Source organism: Acanthochromis polyacanthus, chromosome 1, assembly GCF_021347895.1.
Source record: "Acanthochromis polyacanthus isolate Apoly-LR-REF ecotype Palm Island chromosome 1, KAUST_Apoly_ChrSc, whole genome shotgun sequence".
Taxonomy (NCBI): Eukaryota; Metazoa; Chordata; class Actinopteri; family Pomacentridae; genus Acanthochromis; species Acanthochromis polyacanthus.
Genome location: NC_067113.1, coordinates 6,255,690 through 6,266,618, shown reverse-complemented (window position 1 = coordinate 6,266,618; position 10,929 = coordinate 6,255,690).

Here is a 10,929-nt window from a genome sequence, read left to right as displayed (position 1 = left end):
TCAGCTGATGACATCCCAGTGACAGACACCACAGGACACTCAGAGAGGGACACTTAAACAACGTTAGGCAGGCAGTTTTATTGTTCTGGCTGATCAGTGTGGCTTGAAAGTATGTGGATTTTGTCAGTTTTCTAAAAAAGAAGAAGAAGAAGAAGAAGAAGAAGAAGAATACGAACTGTAGATTGTGGTATCCAGTCTTTAGCACTGCAGAACCAGGCGTAAACTAACCGTGACGTCACCCGTTGGTTTCAACGCCGAGAAAATGAAGCCCGGATTTTGCTACTTCCTGGTCGCCGTTTTGGATTTTTTGGAGCCAGTGACGTAAAAAGCGTCATCAAACAGGCTGGACCGGAGAGCAACTAGGGGCAGGACTGGCTGAAGACTCTCTTATCCCGCCCACATTTTACCGCAGAGGCTTCTGTTGCTGTCTATCAAGTATAGCCACGCCCCCTGGCTCCGCCAACTTTAACGATTTATTTAAAATTCAGTATTGATTTATTTTATGATCTGCCACCTGATCTCTCATTTTGACCATGAAAACTAACGGGGAAAAAATCCTGAGCTGTAGAAAATCAGTCTATCAAATTTTATTTTCTCCAAAAATGAATTGGGGTCTATGGAGAAAAAGCTTTTTGGAGCCAACCCTAGCAGACGGCGTGATATTGCAAGTTTTTGACACTTCCGGGTGGGCTTCAATTCTTCAGCCAGATGCTACGTCCACTATATATACAGTCTATGTGCAGAACCCCTCTTTACCTTGCGAGATCTCAAAGCAGCTTTTGTTCCTGGTGATGCTGTTTAGAGGCAGCATGAAAGTCACCTTCTGGCCATTCTGCAGTGATAAATTTTTGAAATGGCATTCATATAATCTAATAACACATAGTTGTAGCATCTCTCCGTACATATTTCAGAGACTACTGCTGATGTGTCCCCGGTGAACGCCCCAGTGACCTTGGTACAGTGGTACACTCCTTATTCTATTCTCCCACCAATTTACTTGCTAAGATGTGAAAAGAAAGGAGAAATTGGGGAGGCTTTTCAAAATGAGGATCCATGACTTCCTTCATGTTCATTGCTTCAAAATTATGACATTGCACTGCCATTTCTAAAAACCCTTCAATAGTTCAATTATTTAGGATATTTTGGGGGCATCGAATGTTGAGCTGACAGTACTATAGTGCCATTAGTCAGCCAGACTGATGTAATCTCAGAAACATAATAATGCCCCCCTTGCTAATCCATTATGAAGCTGATGTTCTTTGTAGATGACAGTCAAAGGAGACTTGAACTTGGACACTCAAATTCTTATGATAATCAAAAGTCTTTTCTCAATAAAATGATGGAGATTATTTCAGCAAGCACACTGGTTGTGTGTGTGTGTGTGTGTGTGTGTGTGTGTAACCTGCAGAAACTCTTCAGATAAAACTCATAAATATCAAAGAAAAAGACAGATATAGAACCTTTGTCTGCCATGACATGCATTAGATCTGCAGAGAAAGGAACATGAAAGTATAATATGAGCTACTGAATCTAAAAGCACATAATTGCTGCACTGCTCCTTATACTAAGCAGATCAAAGCGGTTCGACCTGACTGAGTGAAAGAACTCTGTATTTGTATTAAAAAGACTAAGAACAAAAATGACTTCTGGAATCATTGTGTTTTTAGAAGTGAAAGAACATCATCATCATTCATTAATAGTTTCTCTTTGTACCATGAAATAAGACATTCCACATCTCTCACAGCCTTGTAGCTGCCAGGCTTCGATCCGTAGGGAACAGGACGATGCCCAGCTTCCTTCACCATACAAGCAGAAAACATGGAGGCTCCATGCATCCCAAATGACATGACAAATGCTGATGACTAATGACTAAATAGCCTCATAGATCTTCACCACCTGCTTACCAAGTGTGGCTCACTGCCAACATCACAATGAGTTACTGCCTGAGGGCAGAAATCATTTTAACTGGCACTCTGTAGCAAGTCAGTGGAAACCAACCTGATCTGAAGATTAGTGTCATGATTTTTGGCTCATCCCTGTCAAAAACAATTCCGAAAAACAATGAAAACAACTGACTCATTTATGAGCATTTTTTTCTCAGGAGACTTATTATCAGTGTACTAAACATTTTCTCTTGCCGACTCCTGATGGTTTCAGCTGATCTCACCAGCTACATTTAGTACACAAGTATTATTAAAGCTGCCATACAATTGATATTTTTTTATTTCTAATTTAATGTTATTAACAGAGATTTTTTCTGTTTCACTATGACACATTTCAGTGTTGTGTTCAGCCTTAGCAGGAATGTTTTACCAGCTAAAGAGTTTGCTACCAGCAGCAACTAACATCAGACACAAAGTTCATGATAAGACTGGACGAAGCAGCTGAAAAGGTAGATATGTCTGTCTGGAGTTAGAAAGAAGAAAGTCCTAAAGGAAAAGAGAATAATTACCTTCAGTGACTTCTGAAGGTTTTCAGACAACTTCACTTTACAGTCTGCATTCATTTTAAAAGAATAAAGTTGGCAGTTTACCCAGAATATAAATATATTCTGAAGTGTAAAAATAAAATGTAACCATGCTTTTTTTTTTTGTGTAAATTCAGTAAATATCTGATACAAAGTTGTCAAACCCATTACTGTGGCCACTGCAGCTTGGTCAGGTGCACACTGTTTTTTGTAATTATCTTTAACAAGCATGTAGAGTTTCATTTGAATCGCGAAGAGACTTAAGGACCAGAAGACTGAAGGAAAGATAGAACCATGCAGAGGGCAGACTGCAAACGCTTGTATAGGTTTACAAAAAACACACATAACCTGACTCTAAATTGTAGGGTAATTCAATTTAAAAAGATTCTTAGGGTGAACTAAACACACTACTGTTCAGAAGTTTGGGTCACCCAAGCAATTTCATGTTTTTTTAATGAAATCTCACACTTTTATTCATGTGCTAACATAACTGCATGAGGGTTTTCTAATCATCAATTAGCCTTTTTGCTAACACAATGTAGCATTAGAACACAGGAGTGATGGTTGCTGGAAATTTTCCTCTGTACCCCTATGGAGATATTCCATTAAAAATCAGCCGTTTCCAGCGAGAATAGTCATTTACCACATTAACAATGTCTGGACTGTATTTCTGATTCATGTAATGTTATCTTCATCGAAAAAATACTGCTTTTCTATCAAAATTAAAGACATTTCTAAGTGACCTCAAACCTTTTGAACAGTAGTGTATCTTTCCATAATATTTAGGACACAAATACTTGAACTGGAATCTCCCTTATCTTTTTCCTGTTATTTATTTATGATCTGTAACTCAGTAAAATGGTCCTGTCAGTGTAAGAGGATATGTGTAATTAAAACATGCATTTCAAGAGCAAATTAAATGACAAGGCTTTAATGTTTTCTTCCTTTCAGTTCATCATCAAATTAAAGGACACAATGAACATATTTAATCCTTCCATTACACAGCGCTCAGAAAAACAACTCCAGAGATTAGCCGCTGCAGTGTGACTTGGTGTTAACCATATGCAAATTCATGTTCCCTCTGCTTCAATAGTAAATCACACCCACACAAAACAGGAGAGAATACTGCTGGACAAGAGTGGGAAGTGAGCCTATCATTTGAGGAATCTCTTTCACAATCTGTGCTAGCTTTAAATACCTCTGTTTAATTGCTGTGTCACGACAAGATAATTACACCGTCATGCCAACCTTTCAAAGAGACTCACAGGCCTACTTTTTATCCATTGACCTGGTTTTTGCAGGGAAACATGGTCAGCAGTTGCCAGCAAAGTGATGTGAAAGAAGATAAGCATAAAAGTCCAGGTAACATCTAAAGACTTATGGGAGTGAGCATTCAAAGAGGAGCCATGTACTGCTTTGAGCTCTTTCACTCCAGCTTCAGTTGACACGTGTTCATTTGTGCTAATGTACTCCTCACACCTCAGATGATCACAGCGACACAGTCCATGTGTCAGACGTTTAATGGTGTAACAAGGTTCAAATGCAGCCAGGATATCGTCACATTCAGGTCACAACACTACAGTGCATCTGTAAAAGGTGCATTTTCACAATTTTTATGTCTTGCATATAGTCATTTCAGTCGATAATTATTTGTAGATTGACATTCTAACATAAGCTTCTATCCTTGAACTACTTTAAGCTATGCTGTGTTTCATTAAAACACTGATGCAGTTGTCATGGGGCTCTGCAGCAAATATCTGCCACATTATCGATGCAGCGTGTAAAACCTGCATTCCAAATGCGATTGCTGAGGCAAAGCTGACATTTTGCTTGAGCTCATACCAACATTGACTGCTTTCTCATGGCTGCGACACACACTAATAGAAATGCAGAGACAAAGCAACATTGAAGCATGTAGGGTGAGAATATATGTAGACGTAACGTAGATGGAGAAATTACTTCAAAGCAAGCTTTGAAAAATAAAAAGGCAAAAGGTAAATTTTAGTGGGATTCACAAACATTGAAGAAATCATCATATTTCACAGGATTCTTGACTGACTGAAATTTAATTTTCTCCTGCAAAGCTGAGGTGGAGGCTGCACAGTTGCGTAGTGGTTAGCACTTTCGCCTTGCAGCAAGAAGATCCCCGGTTCAAATCCCGGCCTGGGATCTTTCTGCATGGAGTGGGTTTTCTCCGGCTTCCTCCCACAGTCCAAAAATATGCTGAAGTTAATTGGTTACTCTAAATTGTCTGTAGGTGTGAATGTGAGTGTGATTGTGTGTCTGTATACGTAGCCCTGAGACAGACTGGCGACCTGTCCAGGGTGTCCCCTGCCTTCGCCCGAGTCAGCTAAGACTCGGAGCTCCAGCACCCCCCGCGATCCTAGTGACGATAAAGTGGTGTATAGAGAATGGATGGATGGAAACCTGAGTTGGTTCACGGAGCTGGATGGATCTCAGGTCCTTAAAGGAGACTGTTGACAAGCAATAGAGACCTGTAAATGAGAGAGGACTTTGAAAATGTGCTGTGCAAAGTCTGATTGATTAAAATGTAGTCAGTAATGTTTATGATCCATACGCTGTCCTTCAACACAATGGTGATAAAGCACTATGCAACACAAATTTGATATTTTTTCTTTCTTTGTACATCATTCAAGGCAGGGATTTGTATTAAAAAAGTGATGTTGGAGCAAAATGCAAACATTTATAAATAATTTCCCCAGCACTGTAAAAAAACCTGATAATTATATAGAAAAATTTGGGCAGCTGTGATCTCCAAAATGCTACCGTAAAATTGCAATAAAAAATGTTCTTCATTTAAAGTAAAGAAATGTGTTGACGCTGTTGATTTTCCAGTTAGAAATTGTGCTTCATTCCATATTTTACAAAAAAGATTGAACTCTTAAAGGAAAAGTTCTTTTACTTGAAAAGTTACATGAAAGTACTATATAAAATAAAGTTTGTGTGACCTGTTGTAAATATTACAGCATTTTCCCATTACCAGCACAACAATTAGTGTAACGCTTAACACGTGTATTTTTTATATGTGAGACAATTGAAGTCATAGCTGTCATAAATATGAAAGCATATGTCTGTTATTAACACAAAAGTACATCAATTTGACCAGTACAAAGCATATTTTTTACGTGAAATAAATGCACAAAATGCCATATTACTCATTACAAACAATATCAGAACAACAGTACATATATTTAATTGTGAAAACTGGTATTCTTTTCGAACAGTGAGTGCAAAAATTACAGTATTAAATGTTACACATATTACGGCATTTTTCCATTAAAAATATAAACTGTATCAAACTGTTTTAGAGTTTACAGATTTTTACTGTCATGATTTGAGTAAATTTTACGAACATTTTTTACAGTGAGGTTACAAAAGATACAGGCCTATTTCCCTCTGAGGGTTACTATATTTCTGATATATGAAAGACAAAACAAAGACGATAATTTGTGTCATTGATTAGATCCATCATCAGATGAGTACCAACTGTCTCACTTATTCTAGTAGTGGGAGAAATTTAAGAATCCTTGATTTAAACTACCAGCTCTTGTACACTGATGTAATAATCCTCCAAGAAGTGTAAAAATGGCCTTGTAGTATAAAAGTAAATGTACACAGTGTGTGGAAAACAATGCTCATATGATACTGTATATTTGATGTGTCAATGCAAAAGCAGCATTTCACTTTCGGATCTGGTTGAGGTGGAGCGAGTATTGTTAGAATTAACATTCAGACAGGTAAGGTTTGTTTTGCTCTCATCGTCCTTCTAAAGAGAAACCAGAGGTGTAGTAAGGGAAATGAAAAAAAAATCTGTTAAGCAAATTAGGATTTTTGTAAGTTCCTACTCGGGAAATAATGGAAAATGTGTCTCCACTGACTTTGACCAATTATTTAAATGAAGACATGTGAGACGTTTAAAAAGAAAATGTCTCTCTAACAGATAGCAGAAGCAAGCGACTTTTGATGAGCCAAAACAATTCTGACACATGGTCAAAAAACAACAAAAAGTCTATGAGTCTATGACTGAAGGAGCTCCTGTGGCTGACCAGTATGTCATGGAATGGATGAGAGACATTGCCCAAGATGACTTGCAATCATCGTCTTCTCAGACACCACTGTCATAAAATCCGGCTCCACCCCAACAACGTCACTGGCCTTGCGGATCAGTTTGTTCAGTCTGTTGGTGTCCGCTACCCTCAGCCTACTGTCCCAACACACAGCAGCATAAAGGATGGCACTGGACATCACAGATTCATAGAACACCAACCGTCAGATGGACAATGAACTATTGCTGTTGGAGCTTACTTATAAGGAACACATGAAAACACTGCATAACCCACCCAGAGATCTAAGGAAAGAAAAATCTCCCCACAAAGAAATGGACTTTTATATGACAATCCTGTTTTTTAATACAAATGATCAGTAACTACAGCTGATCAATAAATAAATAAATATAGCAGAGTTACAAGTATTTATTCATAAATCCAGGGGAATAGGAGTTTAAAGTTACACAGAGCTGAAACCAAAGTATTCCAAAGCTGCATTTCCTTCCTTTCTACCACTGGAGAATTTAAATGTGACAAACAGAAATCAACTGAGCAATGCTGTAAGGTTGACAGGTAAAAACCTTTGAGAGCAAAAGCCAAATATTTTTAGTCTGCAAGTCCCACAGGAAGATACATCTAGACAAATCAGGACCATCGCCTCTGAAAGGGATTTGACATTTTGCCTGCTGGTCAGAGATGCTAAAATTAGCTGCAACACATTCAGGTTTCTATTCATTTGTTTTAGCCGTGTTGCACTGAAAGATTATCGGCTGCCTGTTCAACTTGTCACTTTATCTTGATCTTAGCTTTCTTTTGCTTATGAGAATGCCATTTGTATGATACCAGCACTTTAATGTCTTTAATTCTCACACTGTAGTGTTAAGTTCTCAATTTTTTTGCTGCAAAAATAATTTCTTCATGTAGGCCAAGGAAGATCTGAACCAAGCTGATAAACATTATTTACATCCGTGTTGCATGTATAATGTTGAATGCAATGTGGAGATGCTGCTGTAGCCTCTTTATCATCTGTTTTCTGTGCATCAGATGAGCACCGCAGTGTTTTTCTCCTGTTTTCTTCGCCCCCAGGAGAGGCTCAGAGATGACAGCATGCTACCCTTTAAGTGTTTTTGACTGACAACTTTAGCCGCAGGCACAGCTACCTGCTCATCCCCCTGACCGAGAAACGACACCTGTAGCAGAGTAGGAGGCACACATTCAAAAAGAGTTTTTACTTTTGAGAGATAAAGAAGGAAAACATGTAAATAATATCCACCAAAACTCGACAGTTCAATATATTCCTTAACTGAATAAAGGACAAATTAAGGATCCTAATAAACAAATCAGACATTGTTGGTGTTCCACTCAGAAGAATCTGATGTGGCTGATGAAAAGCAGATAAGTTTGCATTGGAACAAAAGCATCAGCCATCATGAAGCTGCCTAATTTCTGTCACTTTCAACCTCAAGTAAAGAGGTGATGTTAACCTCCCCTCTTTGTCTATTGAAATGGAATTTAGTAAAGACAGTCTGAGAAATGGCCTCTACTGTGGCCATTGTCTGGGAGTTGTTTTTATCATGAAATCAATGCAAATAAATTAAAGCTGCAGGTAATTTTCAGTGTCAATAAATCAATGGTGATTTAAATGTGAAAGAATGCAGCAGTGAGATGATGGATGGACTAACATGCAGGTCTATTGTTTAGCACTGAGTGAGTCCTGTGACCTGTGACGGCTTTCTGCCGCACATGCCTGGAGCCTTCCGCTGTGTGCTGACCCAAGATGTTCGTTCCCAAATGATTTCTCAACAGATTCACCCCAGACGACCTTTCCGTTCATTGCCGTGTGCACTGAGCCAGATAGAATATAGTTCACCTCCCTGCTGAGAGGAAGGAAAATCATTGGTATGACAATGTGAAAATCAGACAGGTAAGGTTTGTTTTGCTCTCATCTCACTGCACCTGAAACAAAAAACTGGATATTGTAGATCAGGGGCTGCACAGTGGCTTGGTTTGTCTCTTGTCTTCACTCTAAGTCAGCTGGGATAAACTCCAGCACCCCCATGACCCTAATGAGAATTAAGTGGCGCATAGACAATGAATGTTTTTTTATGCAGATTTTGCTGTTATGATACAGCATGATTCATAAACACAGAACTCTGTAGAACTTGGTTGCATGAAAACAAAATGTTGAACATAAATTCACATGTGACTGTGATTCAGGTATCCACATAAAGTCGATTTTAAAATGGCACATATGGTAGAAGTAGATACTGGCAGGGCTGAACTCAGCAGGAGTACTACAGAAATAAAGCCTGCAGACAAACAGCATTTCAGTCCAAATGAGGTGCCTTGATTAGAATACAGTATCCCTCATCAGGAAACAGAAACAGTCTGCAGATCCAACAGTTGGTTCTCTTATTCATAACTTTGGGAGAGAGTAATTGGTTTTCTTGAAAGTGGTCAAATATGATCTGGGTTGGGTCTTGACAAAAAATAATTTTCCTCCAACTGCATTTGCTCCAAACCTTTGACAAGAAGTGCAGGTATATAAAAGCAAGGAAATTCATCTCTTCTCTCTCTGTTTACCAGAATTGGTGATTTTCTGTCATTATGTGTTTGAGTTAAGCTGATTATAGTGAAAGCTCCTCCAAAAGATTCCTCAGTCAGTATATTTGTCTTGTGAGTTGCTGCGGCTGTGACTCCTTAAAAAGAACTTCAAGACTGTATCTCCACCTAGTGGATAAAGTATACATTGCTTCTTCCCACCCTGAAAGCAAACCCAGTGGTCCTGTCTCCTCCCAGCCCATAGCTATGCCAGCTTTATCCTGTAGGCTCACAGGGTGCTAGAGCCTCAGCCTGCACTGGAAGAAAGGTGGAGCACAACCTGGACATGCTGCAAGTCCATCACAGGACAAATACAAAGAGTCTATGATTCATATTGCAAAATACAGTGCGCACACACACCAGTACTCTGTAAAATTATGGCAGAAACTCCCATTTTTTCCACACTTTCAAGCAGTTTTAAAAAGATACCTGAACATATATGTATCCTTGTATCCTTTTTTTTGTCTGCATTTATTCTCATTGTTTAACTCCATAGAAGGGGTGTCAGTCTTATGATAGCAGGGAGCTGCACACAGTACAGGGTTGACCAGATGATCAGTTGAAGAGATAATGACACAAATTAAGCAAGTGAAACTACAGTTTTCTTTGAAATAACTGGACCCAGAAAGCAGGGCTGAATATTCAGGGGCCCGATGACCCACTGATGACTTTATCCCTGAATATATGTGATGGATCATATTTTCAATGGGATATTGCTCAAAATGTGTGAATAAAATTTTAGGTTTCTCTTTTTCTGCTAATGTCCCCACAAAGTGTGGCAGATTTGCACAAGGACAAGAATGCTATTCACAGCTATAATCTTTTAAAATTGTGCATTTTATCATTCTTAAAAAGAAAATAATAGTTTATTCAGAAGAAGACAATAAATCCACAATTCACAGAACAGCCTTCTCTGTGGATCAGCTGTGGTGTTTGACCACAATGCTAAGAATACTATACTGTGAATCATTTTACATTCAGCTTAGAAACTGAGGTTCCCCTGATGCCTTAAACATTTAAAATTAAAACTCTAAACGTAACCCAACCTAAGCTGTGAAAGTTGGCTGAGTCAGATTGCTCCTTGGAAATTGTTGTTGTTGTTTCTGGTCATGAAGAAAACAGTAACATAGAGACATTGGAAGGAAAGACAAAACCAGCAGAAATGTGCCATGGATTATTTTCATATCCTACATCCAATGTGTAAGACTAGTTTCCTCAAACTGTTAGAAACAAGTGTGTCTGAGGAGTTAAAACTTCTGCTTATTTACTAATTTGATGAAGTCTCACTTGTTCATTAATTTAACTGATCTAGTCCCTCAAGTTATAGAAAATCACATTTTTAAGGTCTAAAGTAGTCTGAAAATATCGATTTTGACTACAAACTAACTACAAATGATATATTGCTGGGGCCTCTTGCCAGGTCATCATTGTTAAATGAGAAATTGTTCTCAACTGATCTTACCTGGTATAATAAAGAATAAATAAATCAAATAAATTTACACTAAATGAACTAAAAAAGACGAATAGATTTGACTACATTTCATACATTCCATGCACAATTTCCAGACTTAACTTCTACCCAAACCTTTGTCCTTGTACACACAGCTGCATGTGTATCTGCAGTACAAAATAATCCAATATTATGCAAGGTTGGATCCCTAAATAGATATAATATGGCAGCTATGAGGGGCCCCAGTTACTTCTGAGATATGGAGAAAAGTACAATGTAAGCTGACAAACATCCCACTTGTGGATCTATAAGTGCACAAGCCATCAAATTAAAAAAAATACCCT